The sequence below is a fragment of the Mustela nivalis genome, assembly GCF_964662115.1.
Source record: "Mustela nivalis genome assembly, chromosome: 10".
Taxonomy (NCBI): Eukaryota; Metazoa; Chordata; class Mammalia; order Carnivora; family Mustelidae; genus Mustela; species Mustela nivalis.
In genome coordinates, this window is record NC_139029.1 from 7,575,628 (window position 1) to 7,588,709 (window position 13,082).

Sequence of the window (13,082 nt, forward strand, 5' to 3'; positions counted from 1 at the left end):
GTCTTGAAGCATCTGCTGTGAGGGTCTGGGCCAAGGTCACTGGCCCATCCAAAGCAGCTTGGATGGAGGCCACCAGCTTCAGAAACTTGCTCTCCATGTCTATGTAGCCATTACCTCTCTTCTTGGAGTGAACCAACGTCACCGCTACCATCACTTGGAAGAAGCCAGTGGCCTATGGAATCCCTTCACCATAGACGTCCAGGCATCTGGGGACCTCATCTTCCAACTTCTTGAACTGAAGATTCTTGGACTTGTAGCCTCAAGCACCACAATAAATGATTGGGTCGGTGAGGGCCATGGCTAGGGACCACAGCATGGGAATCAACACAAATGGGCAACCCACCTACGGCATGGACAGTTGAACTCTCCGTCCTGAGCTTCTTGCCTTCCTCAGCCTTTGGCGTGCATATCTGTGCATCATGGATGTGGGGTTTGGACTTGAGAGAAGAGCAGAATGCTGCATCTCTCTCCATTACCCATCAGGAAGGTGGAGAGTGTCCAGGCTGGCCTCCCGAGGAGGGACACTGGGAGGCGGGGGTGGCTTTCAGGGAAGGGACCCCTGGGACTGGGCCCAGAAGGTACTTTGTTCAATACGGCATCATTTTCAACTTGCCGGGACTTGCCAAATGAATTACAAAATAAAGACCCAAATGACAGAATAATGAGCAATTCATTTGAAATGTAAAATAAATAGGTAAACCTCTGGTGAGAAGGCAGGATAAATGGCATTCGTCTGACATTTGGTGATTAAATTAAACAGTAATGAACTTGTGAATAATGTGCCTAGAGATGGCTAGGGAGGGCGATTATTTTTTTTCTGAAACCGAGGGCTTAAAGCTCCAGCTGTTCTCAATTCTCATGGCTGGGAGCCTAGCTGGGGGTCACAGACTCTGGGAGTTGGTGGCAGGTAACTGGTCCACCTACCCCACCAGAGATCCAGCCTGGAGGGCAGAGCTTCCAGAGACCCAAGTCCAGGTCTGTCGGTACTCGGAGAACCTTCCAGACCATCAAGTCCACTTCTGGACCGGTAGAGCCAGTATCAAGTCTTCTGGCCTGCCTGCTTCACCACATTTCCTCTTCTCCCCTGTAGTAGTTGGTCCTCAGAGATGACCCCCCCCCGAAACCACACCTCCTGACATTCACACCTTTACATGGTGCCTCCCCTTAAATCCAATCTGGCTTGTGATTTGCTTTTAGCCATGATGGAAGTGACACTGTGTAGCTTCCCAGGCTGGGTCACAAGAAACTTTGTAACTTCTACCTAAGACTCTTGGAACACTCCAGAGAAAGCCAGCCACTGTGTAAGAAGTCCAACTCATCCTCCATGCTGTGAGGAAGCCCAAGCTAGCCACATGGAGAGGCTACATAAAGAGGGAGAGATTGGGGTGTCTGGGTTGCTCAGTTGGTTAAGCATCCAGCTCCCGGTTTTGGCTCAGGTTGTGATCACATGGGTCATGAGATCAAGTCCCGTGTCGTGCTCCGCACTCAGTGGGGAGTCTTCTTGAAGATTCTCTCCCTCTGCAACACATTTGCTGGCTGCCTTTCTCTTTCTCCCTCTCTCCCTCTCAAATAAATAAATAAATCTTTAAAAAAAAAAAAAAAGAGGCGAGATTGCTGAACAGCTGTTGGGTATTCTGGGGCATCTCAAATGAGGCATGTACATGAAGAAGCCATCTTGGAATCAGCCCTGCCAAGCTTTTGGATGATTCCAACACCAGCCACCATCTGGCTAGAAACCACATGAGAGACCCCAAGTGAACTGAGTCTAGTCAACCTACAAAAATGTGAGAGTTAATAATAAATTGTTGTTTTGAGTTAGTGTAGTGATTGATTATTTTTGTCAACTTGAGTGGGCTAAAGGATGCCCAGATAGCTGGTAAAACATTATTCCTGGGTGTCAGGTGACCCACCAAGCCATAAAGTTGGGTCTGCACACCACACTCTCCCATCAAATGAAAGTGGTATAAATGAGATCAGACCCAATCAGGCCCTAAAGGCACAAGTAAGTTACAGGAAAGAATGTCCCAAATGCCCATGGTGCCTATTCTTGCTATACTGCTTTCTCTCCCAGCCTATACCACATGGGGAGTTCCCTACCATTGGCTGTCAGAGGAAGGGAAGAACTCAGACCTGGTTTGTGGGTGGCTCTGCCCAACATGCACGTTACCACCCAGAGTGGACAGCCACAGCATGGCAGTCCTTCCCTGGGACATCCCTGAAGACACGGTCCCAAAGACAAACTCCCAAAGGGGCAGACGAAGTGGGCAAAACTTTGGACCATGCACCTTGTTGTCCACTTTTGTTGGCAGGAAAAACGACCAGATGTGTGGCTATATACTGATTCATGAGCTGTGGCAAACGGTTTAGCTGGATGTTTGGAAGGAATGTGATTTAAAAATTGGTGACAACAGAATTTGAGGAAGAGGTATGTGGATAGTCTTCTCTCAATGGGCAAAAAAAGGTGAAGATATTTCTGTTTCACATGAATGCTCACCAAAGGGTAATCTCAGCAGAGGAGGACTTTCACAACCAAGTGGATAGGATGACCTCTTCCATGATACCAGTCAGCCTCTCTCCTCAGCCGCTCTGTCATTGCCCAATGGGTTCATGAATAAAATGGCTGTTGTGGCAGGAATGAAATTTCTTTATGGGCTCAGCAACATACTTCCACTTACCAAGACCAACTTGGCTATGGCCATTGCTGAGTGCCCAATTTACCAGCAGCAGAGACCAACACAGAGCCCCTAATATGCACCATTCCCCAAGGGGATCAGCCAGCTACTGGTAGTAAGTTGGTTACACTGGATCACTTCTCTCATGAAGGGACAAGTTTTTGTCCTTACTGGAATAGATGTTTATTCTGGATATAAACTGCATGTAATACTTCCCCTGCATGTAATACTTCTACCAAAACTATCATATGTGGATTTAGAGAAATCTCACTCACTGTCATGGTATTCCATGCAACAACATTGTTTCTGACCAAGGATCTAACTTACAGCAAAAGAAGTGTGGCAATGAGCCCATGATCATGGAAGTCACTCGTCTTATCATCTTCCCCACCATCCTGAAGCTGCTGGCTTGATAGAACAGTGGAATGGCCCTTCAAAGACTCACTACACTGTCAGCTAGATGGCAAAGCTTTGTAGGGCTGGGGCAAGGTTGTCCAGAAGGCTGTGGATGCTCTGAATTGGCTTCCAATATATGGTATTGTTTCTCCAGTAGGCAGTTTCTCCTTTCTAGTGGAGAAACATAAGAACTACCACTCCCCAGGGGCACTTGAATGGCTCAGTGGGTTAAGCCTGCGCCTTCGGCTCAGGTGGTGATCTCAGGGTCCTGGGATCGAGCCCCACATCCGGCTCTCTGCTCAGCAGGGAGTCTGCTTTCCTTCCTCTCTCTCTGCCTGCCTCTCTGCCTACTTGTGATCTCTCTCTGTGTTAAATAAATAAATAAAATCTTCAAAAAAAAAAAAAAAAGGAAAGAAAGAAAAGAACTACCACTCCCCAAATCTTATTCACAGCCCCAAAAGGGAGGGCTGGAAATGGGAGTGGCACCACTCACTATTAACCCTAGTGACTCACTAACAAAATTTTTGCTTTCTGTTCTAGAGACTTTATGCTCCACTGGGCTAAAAGTCTTAGTTCCCAAGGAACAAAGACAACCACTAGGAGACGCAACAATGATTCCATTAACTGGAAGACAAGACTGCCACCCGGAGATTTTGGGATCTTCAAGCCTCTTCAAGCTTCAAGTCAACGGGCAAAAAAGGGAATCATTGTGCTGGCTGGGGAGATTGATCCTGACATCCAAGGAGAAACTGAACTATTACTCCACAATGGAGTGCTGAAGAGTATGCCTAGAATCCAGAAGATACCTTAGAGAATCTCTTAGTGTTGCCCTGTGATTAAAGTCAATGAAAAATTATAATAGCCAAACTCAGGCAGAACTGTGAATGGCCCAGATCTTCAGGTATGAAGGTTTGGATCATCCTACCAAGTAAAAGACCATCACTAGCTGAGAAGCTTACTGAAGGCAGAGGGAATACAGAATGCGCAGTAGAAGAAGGTAGTTTTAAATACCAACTATGACCATGTGACCAGTGACAGAAATGAGGACTGCAATGATCATCAGCATTTCCTCTTTATTTGTTGTGAATGTTTGTGTGTCTATGTACATATATTAAACAAATATCTTTGTTTTCTTTCCTCTCTTATTCCCTTATCAAGTAACATAAAATGTTGTGACTTACTGTCAGTATTCATGAATTGTTAATTTTATATCCCAGTGTTTAAGTTATGGGGCATCAAGGAGAAGAGGAAACAGCACTCAAGGACTTTGCCTTCTCTTCTGGGGAAGGAGTTAGTGTGTTTGGGCTCATATGCAGCATAGCTGAATCGTGTTAGGTGGAATTACGACCTTACAATTGTCTTTATTTGGAGATTAGTGTGGTTTATGGAAATCGGTGGGGGTGTCAAGTTGACAAGAGTTACACTTGTGATGGTCAATCTGTTTGTCAATTTGACTGGGCTAAGAGATGACCAAACAGCTGGTGAAATGTTAATCGGGGGAGGGGGGAATGGTGCTTCCAGAAGAGATTACCATTTGAATCAGCAGGCTGAGTAAAAAGATCTCCTTATAGACATGAGTAAGCATCATCCAATCCATCTAGGGCAGGAATAGAACAAAAAAGCAGAAGAAGGGCCGGTTTCTCTCTTTGCTTGAGCTAGGACACCCATTGCCTCCCGCCTCAGGCATTGGTGCTCCTGGTTCTTGGGCTTTCAGGCTCAGACTGGGACTTACACCATCGGCCCACCCAAATGTTGGGCCTTTGGACTCAGACTTACACAATCGGCTTTCCTAGTTCTCAGGCCTTTGGACTTGATGCAACACCACCACCAGCTTTCCTGTTTCTCCAGCTTGCAGACAGCAGATGGTGGAACTTTTCAGTCTCCATAATCACATGAGCCAAGTACTAAAAAAAAAATCATATATATGTGTGATATATATATATATATATATATATATATATATATATATATATATCCTTTTGGTTCTGTTTTCCTAGAGAACACTGACTAAAACAGCTACTAAGTTGGGGGGAAGTTTGTTACACAGCAGTTTATAATCAGTATAGAACTGACTTTCAAAAGAAGGAGGAGTCATCAGAAAGATATAGCAGTTGGAGACCAGGGTCCTTGGGTCCCTCCCTCTGTGTCTAATGTGGGTCAACTTTAACTTAGATGTCCCATGAGAACCACCACTCCCCAGTCTGCAGGAAACCTGTCAGAGGTCCTAGAGAAAATGACACTTTGGTTTCTTGACTTATTTATTCAGCAAAAATGAATAAAGTTCTACCATGTGAGTAGTATAGATATGATTGCAAGAAAAGCAGGTTTTGTCCTGGGGCTCACCGCTCACCAAGAAAAACAGACGTTGATCAAGTAACCCTGACAGGAAAAACCAGGCTCAGGAGTGGTATAAGCAGACCCCCAGCTGGGTATGGAGCCTGACTTGAGGCACAATCTCACTACCCTGAGATCAGGACCTGAGCCAAAATCAAGAGTTAGATGACTTAATCAACCGAGCCACCAGGAGCCCCTGTTTTTCATTATTACCATTATCACTAATAAAAGAATTACAAAATTCTTCCATTTTTTCCCCCCAATTAATGAAGAATCTATTGAACATCTTCTCAATGCCTACTTTGTAACCTCTCTGCAACCAGATACTTTCCAAGTCCCTGAAACTTAAGGTCCCCAGGGGTTTTCCCCCAACACTGCTCAACCTGGCTACCTCGCTCTGTCAGGGACTCCAGCATCCATGGCTTGAGGACACTAAAACCTGGCAAAAGGTACAGGGTGGGGAAAGTTGGGAGAATAGGCTTCCAACCCTAGGACAGAAGACACTACAGATCTACAGCCCTTCAGGGTCACTGACTGCACCCACATCTCTCAGACGGTAGAATCAGCTTCCTGACCCAGGAAACCAATCTCCCACTTGGAACCAAGCAAAGCTTCACTTCCCATTTTGCTCCAAGTGGCAGCTAGATGCATGCATTAACCTTGGTCATTCTTTACTCTAAGAGTTGGGGGCAGGGACAGATGTGTATTCATACTCAGTTCTAACCACGATCCTTCCCATTTGGAGGATAACTTACCTTTCTGAAACTTCTGCACCGCAGAAACCCTCTTGATTCTCCCCCTACTCTTTGGGACTACTCCCGCATGATGACTACTGGGGAATCCCACCCATGCCCCTTGGCACTCTCCTCTGCACACAGAAGACACTTACTACAAACACCTGCAGTTCATTCCTCAAGTCTCTGCAAGCATGGGTGACCTCTGACATGGCAGCCACTCCATCTGCCCCCTGTGGTGTTTGATGAGTCAATGAAGGTGGGGTTAAATTTGAACTCTAGAGCCAACCATGAGAACTACCACTCCCCAAATCTTATCAAGAGTCAGATTCATTCAGCTTCATGCACCTGACACTAAAGCTCAGAAACCAGGGCCAAAACGGAAGCCATCTCCTATTTGTGCATTCATTTCACACACATTTACTGAGCACCTACTGAGTGCCATGCAATGTGATAGCTACTGGGAATAGAGCAATGAACAGCTTGACCTCAATCTCAGTGTTCTGTAGGTGAGGTCTTAGAAGGCAGTGCAGCTGAAACCAGCAAGGTGCTTAGCAATCCCCTTTCCATTTCTTTAGCACACAGGAAAACTACATTTCCCAGCTCCCCTTGCAGTCTCTCAACCTCTCCAAGCCTCAGTTTTTACCTCTGTGAGATGGGATTAATGACAGTCGACTGTGAGACTGTGGGGGGAAAGTATTTAGCATATAACGGCTGCTTTATAATTGCTCCTGCTCCTGCTGCTGTTGGCTAAATGAGTTTAAAGAAGAGGTGAGATCTGTCCCTGGTTTTGAATTTCATCAGGAACAACTGTCTCTCCCAACCCGGGGACTCCAGGGTCTTGTGGCCAGCCTCCCCAGATTTCAGACCCAGAGACAGGAAGACCAACAGCCAAGAGCAGAGGACACATGAGTTTGGAGAACATTTGCAAAGAGTCACAGTAACCAAGAGACAAAATAATGTTTTCTTCTGAGAAGTCAGGAGACCCTTGTCCCCCCAACCCCCTTCCCCAGATGCTACATGAGTACAAACTGAGGACAGCAACCTCATTTTCCCCAAAACACCCAGAGGTGGTTGGGGAAGGAGGAAAATCAGATCCAGAGTGGGGAGTTAGGAACCTCTGCTCGTAGGTCTGTCTCCATTCCCCCCAAGTCGATATTGTTAAACTGAGGGTGCCATTCCCCACCTCTAACTGGGAATGTTGTAAGACTAAAATAACATAATTGGGGTGAAAGCTTTCTGGAGCAATGGCATTCCAGCACTCCTGGGCAGTGCAGCCCTGAGACAACTTCCATGGTCACAGATAATAGCCCTGTGAAGCCATTAGGTTATTACCAGCATTACCATTAAGGCACTTGGTGTCACTGAGCTTAATTCACACCCCACCCCCAGCGATAGGAACAGATTCCAGAGCAAACACTTGGGGCCTGAGAGTCCTGCCCTGGGGATGGTGGGACTCTCCTATTTTTCTTTCCCCAAAGAGCCTTTAATCTTCTACACAATGGCTCTTTATTAAACCTAGACATTATGTAAAAGGGAAAAAAATGTTCCTAATAGTGAATTTTCATGAGGTTAGAAGCAGGAAGATGCTTTCCTACTCTCATTAGCCCTGGAGTGTGTCTATCCTGAAGCCATTAGCTTCCAGCACAAGGACATCTGTGTTGCAACCTTGGGGCCTCTGCACACGCCATTCCTCCTGCCTGGGTGCTCCTCCCACAGGATATCCACACAGCCTCCCTCTCACTCACTCAGATCTCCATTCAAAGCTTGTCTCTTCAGAGACGTCTCCCCAACTACTCTTCTAAAGAACATCCCCAGTCCTCTTTCTCTTCTTATCTTGCTTTTTTCCTAGCTCTTGTCCCTGTTCCTCATGGCATTATATATTCACTGGTTATGGCTTGTGTCAGACACTGAAATCTACATTCCCAGAGGGCACGAACGCTGTCTCCCTCACGACGGCATTTCCAGCACCTCGGACAGAGCCTCCAGCACCTCGGACAGAGCCAGGCACACAGTAAGCGCTCAGCAAAATTTATTTCTTAATGAATACCTGAAATGGATATTTATGCTTTATAGTCATTCCTCCACAATATACTGAAGGTAAGCCAAACAGGAGCACAAAACCGGGCTCAGTTTTATCCACTAATACCCCATCTCCAACCCTGACAGCCCCCCTGAGCCCCAGCCTCATTCATCCAGCCACTCGTTTAAAATTGTTACTAGGATAGGAATTCAAAACAGAAATTCTGATTTCCCCCCGCCCTTCCCTCCTGTTCGGGCCCAAGGGCACAGGCTCCACTTCAGTTGCTTACGCCAAAAGCCCATGCAGCATCTTGTATTCACGGTTTGCCCACCCTCTGCACCCAACTGGCAAGTCCTGTGGGCTCTGTCTCCAACACATATCCCAAAATATGCTTCTTCATATGTCCCTGTCCCTAAATTCCTTTTCCAAGTCAACTCCCTAAATGCTTCCAGCATCCCTGCCCACTCAGCAGCCAGAAGGATTTTTTAAAAAATATAAATCAGATAGGGCCACCCCTCCCTTGTTTAAAAGCCTTCAGTGGCTCCCGTACCGATTAAAACTCCTTGCCTGCTGATTTGTCTGACCTCATCCCACACATTCCATGTTACTCACCACCACCTTCACCCTGCACTGGCTCTCCTGTTGCTTCCCAAACACTCCAGCCTCATTGTTTCTACCCCAGGGCCTTTGCATTTGATATTTCCCCTGTTCAGAAAACTCTTTCTCAAGACCTTTGCAAAGTCAGCTCTGTCTTATCACTCGGCTCTCAGATCACATGTGTTTTCTCAGACAGGCTTCCCTTGACCACCAAACCCCACTCCCAACCACTGCCATGGCATTATCTCATGGACTCCCTACATCTCACAGAACACCATCTGAAACACTCATGTTCCTCTATGTGTTGCTGAAGTGTGTATCTCTGCCATTGACTGGAATGGGGAGACAGGGCCCCAGAAAGCAGCTGGTGGGGAGGTTACAGAAGGAGGATGGCAGGTCCTGCCTGGCTTTGTTGAGTCTGAGGGGCATGGGGTTGTCCAGGTGGGGATGCCTAATGGGCAGGAAGACCTGTGGTTCTGGAACTCAGGAAAGTGTTCAGAGTTAGAGATGGAGATCTAGATGAGTGCTCTGAGAAGGGCATGAAGAGCGAAAAGGGAGGCTGGTAGATTAGCACAAGGGGTAGCTGGTAGCCACAGCAGGTGCTGAGCAGGTGACACAGAAACCTAGAGAGAAGTGCTGGCCAGACAGGCCAGTGGGGCCAGTGGCACAGGACAGAGCCTGTGCCCTGGGAACCCCAGCCTGGTGGTCCTTACACTGGGGTTAGAGAGGAAACCACAAAGGCAGGACCCCCAGCATGGGATCTGCTAGGAGGGCATCCTCTCCCCTTCTGCAGACAGGGGTCTGAAATTTTATTGGGATCCCAGCTGAGGCCCCAATTCAAGTTGCTCTCTTCACTCTGCTCCACAGGGACAGCCCCACCAGGCCCTCGCACATCAGTTCTCCTGCCCCTTGGCTCTTAGCAGCTCCCGCCAATCGATGGCACTGAATGGAGTCAATAGGGCAGGGCCAGAGGATCTTGGGCTGAGAGATCATCACAGTGGTGGTGCTGCCAACATGTATGAGGACAGATTTCCCATTAACACGACAGCCCTCTCCTGGAGCACCCTCACTTGGCCTCTAGCCACAGGCTTCTGGCTCCTGAGCTCTCCATATCCCTGGCTCCCTGCTGGCAAAGAGTGCTGAACTGGGGACCATGCTGGGCTGGGTGTCAAGAGCCCCAGGAAGCTGACCCTCTTGCAGAAAAGACCCAATGGGAGGGCAGCCCCTCTGTACCAACCAAGCCCAGTTCCAGGGAGCAGGAGGTACAGAAAGGGAAGTGGCCATCCCAGAGGTCCCAGAAAGAGCCTCAGTTCCCAGGGCATTGATGGCAAAGTGTCAGCAAGGGCAGTGTGACCTAGAGGTTAGTTCTATGGCTCTCACTCCCCATCCACCTCCCAATCCCTGCACTTCCCAGCTGCATGGTCTTAGGCCAATCACCAGAGGCTCAGCTTGTCCATCCATAAAATGGGGACAATAATAGTACCTAATCCCATAGGGCTGTGGTGAGAATTAGATAAAATAATCCATGTGAAATGCTCAGTATGGTGCCTGGCTCATTGGTGCTTGAGAAATATCAATATTCTTTGACTCTTTTTTAGAATGAGGTAGAGATGGAGGAAGAAGAACCCGAGGTTTCCCCAATATTTCATCCCCAATTTTCTTCCCTCCCAGACTATTTAGCTCAGGAGAGCCTATATTCGGTGTTACCTGGAATATTCTCCACAGTCAGCTTGGCCAAAGGATGGAAACACGTTGCTGCTCACTATGACCCCCCCCCAGCCCAGGAAAGTCCTGCTCCCTTTCAGACTCTTGGCCACCCCTCCTCCAGGGAGCCAGGACCACAGTCCAACAAAGACCCCAATCAGGAGGTTCCTGGCCACATTCAGAGACTCTGGACCCTTCAGGTTCTCCGCGGGGTGTGAGGGCTGCTGAGGGTGGGCAGGGGTCAGAGTTATTGGTAGGAACAGCAGCAGGTGGGTCTTCCTGTGTCTCTGGACCCTGAGACGGGGAGGGATGCTGTGGAATGGTGTTTGTAGCTCCCAGTACCAGGAGCTCAGAAAGGCATGGGCTCTTGCTGTTTCTCTCCAGATGGAGTGGTTTCTCTGTGACAAATGATAGAGTTAATGATATCTCTCCTGGGTGGGGAAGGGATATCTTCCTCTGGAGGAGGTCTGGACCGAGGGAAATGGCTGCTGATAGCTGATGCCACCCCATGGGGTGAGCAGAGCCTGTCTCTGCCTCTTTTTATAGATTAAGAATCTATAACCTGAGAATCAGGCTGAGCACCTTGTCCAAGGTCACCCATCTGTTACATGGGGAGAGAGGGTCTAAAGCCCAGATTTCTGACTCCAAGTCCAGTGCTCTCACAGGAGTGGGGAAGGGATGGGGTGAGAGCTTTTCAGGGAAATGACTTGATCACCTGCTTTCAGTGGTTTGAGGCCCCAGATACATGTGTTCCCAAAGGGGCTTGGTCTCTCCGTCCACCCTGCAGGAAGGCCCTGTGGTGGAGGACGTGGGGACCCAAATGGGAAGGGTGATGGCAGAGTAGGAATCAGAAGAGGGTTCTGACCTCACTGCTGTCCTGTCTCCCCCACGTGACCTCGGACAGACCCCTTCCCTTCTCTGAGGCTCAATCTTCTCAGTTGTAAAACAGAGAGATGACATTGACAGACCTGTTCTTGCTCTCAAACTTCAAAGGGATGTTCCAACACTGTCAAGTGAAGGCCTGAGGCCCAGAGAGGGACAGCATCTTACTGAAGGTCACAGAGCTCCCTGTGGCAGAGCCAGCTAAGGTTGGATGCTGGACCAAATAAGGACCACAAGGCCAGTCATGGCTGTCCTTCTTTGGCCAGTTCTGCAACACCTCTGCCAAGCCAGAGCCGGCCCCAACCATCAGGCTGCTCCCCAGTCAAGCCTGTGGCTTCAATTCCCATACTGCCCAGGCTGTGGGTCTCCAGCTATGCTCCCAGACTCCAGGGGTCTTTTCTTATAGGATCAGATGGCAACCAGCCCCACAGAAGGACCTCGGCGACAGAATCGGAGGGGCAGGCGCAGTTTCTTCCTGTCTCTGCTAAAACCCCTCCCTCAGCCACGGTGAGGGATGACTGGCAGTAAGGGCATTGGGAAGGCCCTCACTGAGGCTCCCCGAGTGGGAAAGGGCAGGCCCTTTATTTAATTTATTTGAGAAAGAGAAAGAACATGAGAGAGCAAGAGCACAAGCAGGGGGAGTGGCAGAGAGAGAAGCAGACTCCCCACTGAGCAGGGAGCACTATGTGGGACTCGATCCCAAAACTCTGGGATCATGATCTGAACCGAAGGCAGACTGACTGCCTTAACCAACTGAGCCACCCAGGCGCCCGAGACAAGAGGACTTTTAAAGTCCTCCCTTCAGTGGGAACAAAGTACACCAAGAGCTCATATTAAATATACCATTTTTGCAAACAATTTTCTACAGAATTTTTATAATTTGATTCTTGGAAGTGTTTGGCTACCAGACGCCGATTTGACTTGCGGTCGGCTTTGCCTTCCTTCTCATCCAATCTCCGGTTTACCCGGGATTTCTTCCCAAGTGAGAAAATGTAGCTGACAAATTGCTTTCATGAGTAATGACACTTTTATGAATGCCTAATGTACTAATTAATGCAGTTGACCCAACGTTACATTTTGTAGACATTTAACATTTATTAATTTCGATTTCACAGTTTTCTTTTCCCATTTTGTAGCCAATATTTTAAGTTCTCAGATATTTTTGCAGGATCCTTAAAAGTTCGTAGGCCCAAAGAGCTACTGTGACCTTGAAAAAGGGACTGAACCTCCCTGGGCCTCAGCCTCACACCCCTGCCTCTGTCCTGTTCCCCAGGGGCTCTGGGGAGCTGAGCCACCCCATGGGGCAACATTTTAGAACCACAGCTCGTCAGACCATGCCCAGCAGGGGCTCCCAGGCCCCCGACGAAGACATTCAGAACCACACGAAGACAGAGACAAAGACCTCCCTTTCACCCATGAAGAGCAAAGCAATAAAAAATGTTATTTCGCCAGTCGGTTGAATTTCATTTGTGTGGTTTGGAGTGTATTTTCTAGTTAATGAACCTGCCACATTTATGACCACTCTTTTTCAATTCAATGGAGAGAAAGGGGGAAAAGAAAGGGGGAAAGCCTGCCATATTTCCCCCATACAGCTGGCTGGCTGACAGCAGGCAGATCTGGGAAGAGCAGGGCTGCATAGCTGTGGACCTAATAGCCCGGTCAAGAACAGGTTCACGGGGGGAGGGCTCGTTCATGCAGCATGTATGACGTGGGTTAGACCTCAGGGACAAGTTGCCAGCA